We start from the raw sequence: 3,686 nt of genomic DNA, 5'->3' as shown, positions 1-3,686 counted from the left end.
AAGCAACATCTTTGTAAATTTCCTTTGGACTCTTTCCAGTTTAATAACATCCTTCCTATAACAAGGTGACCAAACTTGAACACAATACTCAAGTGCGGCCTCATCAAAGTCCTGTCTAACTACAACATAACCTCCCAACTTCTATACTCAATACCCTGACTGATGAAGGTCAGTGTGCCAAAAGCCTTCTTCACTGCCCTATCTGCCTGTGACTCCATTTTCAGAGAACTGTGCACCTGAATTCCAGGGTCCCTCTGTTCTGCTACACTCCTTAAGGCCCTACCATTCATCCTACCTCGAGTTGACTTTCCAAAATGCAAGACCTCACACTTGTCTATATTAAACTCCACATGCCATTTCTCTGCCCACTTCCCCAGCTGAGCAATGTCCTGCTGCAATTTCTGAGAACCTTCCTCACTGTCCACAATACTGACTATTTTAAAGTCATCAGCAAAGTTACTAATAATGCCTTGTACTTTCTCATCCAAATCATTGATATCGATAACAAACAGCAGTGGGCCCAGCACTGATCTCTGAGGCACTGCACTAGTCACAGGCCTCCAGTCCAACAAGCATCCTTCCGTTATTACCCTCTGTTTCCTACCATCAAGCCAATTTTGTACTCTATTTGCCAACTGGCCCTGGATTCCATTTGATCTAACCTTCCAGAGCAGCCAACCTTGTGGAACCTTATCAAAGGCCTCATTGAAATCCATACTGATTATGTCTACCACTCTGTCCTTGTCAACCTTCCTGGTCACTCCATCAAAGAACTCTCACAAATTTGTGAGGCATGATCTCCCACTCACAAAGCCATGGGAGGCTGAGTATCTGACAAGGAAGTTGCAGTGGGATGGTGGTAGGGGTGAGGAGGGAAGTATATCTTTGGTGGTGGCGTCTGTTTGTAGTAGGCAGAAATGGCAGAGGCTCATGCATTGTATCCGAAGGCTAGTAGGGTGGAAGGTGAGGACCAGAGGTGTCTGCAGTTGGAGGGTTGGGAATCAGGGGCAGAGGTGCGGGAAGTGGAGGAGATGCCATGGAAGACATTGTCGACCATGTGGGAGGGGAAATTGCTGTCTTTGAAGAAGGAGGCTATCTGGGATGTTTTATGGTGCATTGGTCCTCCTGGGAGCAGATGCGCTGGAGGCTGATGATTTGGGAATAAGGAATATTGTTTTTACAGGAGGCAGGGTAGGAGGAGGTACAGTCTAGGTAGCTGTGGGAGTCAGTGGGTTTGAAGTAGATGTCTGCATTGAGTGGCTTGCCAGAAATGGAGATGGGGAGGTCCAGGAAGGGGAGGGAGGTGTCCGAGATGGCCCAGGTGAATTTGAGGTCAGGGTGGAAGGTGTTGGTGAAGTTGATGAACTGTTGATACAGTCATCGATGTAACAGAGGAAAAAGGTGGGGAATGGTCCCTGTGTAGCTGCAGAAGATGGATGGTTCTATGTACCCAACAAAGAGGCAGATGTAGCTGGGGTCCATAAGAGTGCCCATGGCTACCCCTTTTGTCTGGAGGAAGTGGGAGGATTTGAATGAGAAGGTGTGGAGTTGAGGACCAGTTCAGCCAGGCGGATGAGTGTGTTAGTGGAAGAGTACTAGTTGGGTTGGCGTGAGAGGAAGAAGTGGAAGGCTTCGAGGCCTTCGTCATGGCGGATGGATGTGTACGGGACTGGATGTCCGGAGCACTGGATACTCGGATGCTGCCTGACTTGCTGTGCTTTTCCAGCACCACACTTTTCGACTCTGATTTCCAGCAACTACAGTCCTCACTTTCTCCTATATCTGATCAGGACCAGGAGATTTATCTGCCTTCGCACATTCTAATACATTCAACACCTCCTCTACTGTCTCCAAAATATCACCACTAATTTCCCTAAGTTCTCAAGTCTTCATTTCTTTCTCCGTGGCAAACTCAGAGGAGAAATATTCATTGAGACCTTCACCTATCTCCTAACAGTTCTACACATACATGACCACATTAGTCCTTGAGGGGCCCTATTCTCTAACTCAAGGAACTAAAGTAAGAAAATAAATGGTTACTTTTTGTGGGAGTCAGGGGTTTTCTTTCAGCCAATCAGATTTTAACAGGTTATGAGGCAAGTTGAGCTTTTCTGGGTTTGTTAGTTTTAATTAGCAGAAGGGTGCGACCTCAACATTATAACAGGTTGGGGGCTCGTCATCTGGATTTGAACAGGTTTAGGTAGATCTGGATGGATCAGGTCTGGGATTTGAACATATTTCGGATGCAAAAGGCCACAGCAGATTTTAAACACTTGGGGATTAATGTCCTTGATCTTTAAATAAAATTTAGGTGAGGAAAATCTGTTTAATGTTGGTTACTTGTAGCTGGTTAGATTAAAAGTGAGAGAAATGGCACTTTCGGTTAGGAAATATTTTCTGGGGATGGAAGAAGTGACTTTGGGAGTTTTACGAAAGGCGAACAAGGAAAAACTGCTGCAATTGGCAGACCAGCTGGAGCTGGGGTTGCCTGAGCCTCAGAGAAAGGTTGAGGTTATTACCAAAATAACTCAACATTTAAATGTGCTGGGAAGGCCATTAGAATCTTTGGAAATGGCTAAAATTCATTTGTAGATGAAGCCGTTTGAGTTAGAGGAGAAAGAAATGGAGAGAAGATTCTTAGTGGAGCAAAGAGAAGAGAGAGAGAAGGAAGAGAGACAGACAGAGAGAGAGAGAGTTTGAACTTCAGAAGTTGTGAATTAGTCAAGACAATTCCTGAAGAAGGGCTTATGCCCGAAATGTCGATTCTCCTGTTCATTGGATGCTGCCTGACCTGCTGCGCTTTTCCAGCAACACATTTTCAGCAATTAGTCAAGACAGTCAAGTTTACAGGATAGAGATGAAGGGAGAAGATAACGATGCATACAAATCTGTTAAAACATTGCCACGTGAGAAAGATGTCAAAGTCTTTTTTATTTCATTTGAAAAATTGGCTAGGCAGCTGTAGTGGTCAGAGAACTTGTGGGTAATGTGAGTTCAGACTAAGCTGGTAGGCAGAGCTAGTGAGGTGTTTGCAGCGCTGTCAGATGAGGGGTCAAGAAATTATGCAGGTGTCAATCAGGCTACTTTCAGTGTCTATGAATTAGTACCAGAAGCCTACAGACTGCATATAGTTCAGAAACATAAATAGGGAACCAGATCAGACTTACATTGAACTTGAAAGAATTAAACTTGGCAATTTTGATTGATGGGTTTGGGCCTTATAAATAGACAAGACCCATGAGGCTCTAAGAGAGATTATTCTTTGGGAGTAGTTTAAAAACTCACTTCCAAAGATGATAAGAACTTATGTGGAGGAACAGAAAGATCAAGATTTGAGAAGAGCTACAGAGATGGCAGGTGACTATGCATTAGTGCATAAAGCAAAATTTAGCTTCCAGCAAGAATTTCATCCTGTGAGGGATAGGAATTGGGGGAGAAGGGGAGATGCTACACTACAAAAGGAAAAGAAGATCACCCTGGAAATAGTTTACCACAAGTTAGAAAACAAGCCTAAGGGGGTGAAAAGGAGGTGAAAGTCCTCAGGTGATTTCACTGTGGTAACATGGGACACGTAAAGTCTCAGTGCTGGTCGTTAAAGAAATGCATTGCGGTAAGGATGTGGTAAAAGAGGATAAACCAGTGGGATTAGTGGAAGTAGTAAAGGAAACCCCAAGAAAAGTCAAGGA

This window comes from Chiloscyllium plagiosum, unplaced genomic scaffold (assembly GCF_004010195.1).
Source record: "Chiloscyllium plagiosum isolate BGI_BamShark_2017 unplaced genomic scaffold, ASM401019v2 scaf_6486, whole genome shotgun sequence".
In the NCBI taxonomy this organism is placed as follows: domain Eukaryota; kingdom Metazoa; phylum Chordata; class Chondrichthyes; order Orectolobiformes; family Hemiscylliidae; genus Chiloscyllium; species Chiloscyllium plagiosum.
Note: the sequence above shows the minus strand (reverse complement) of the source record.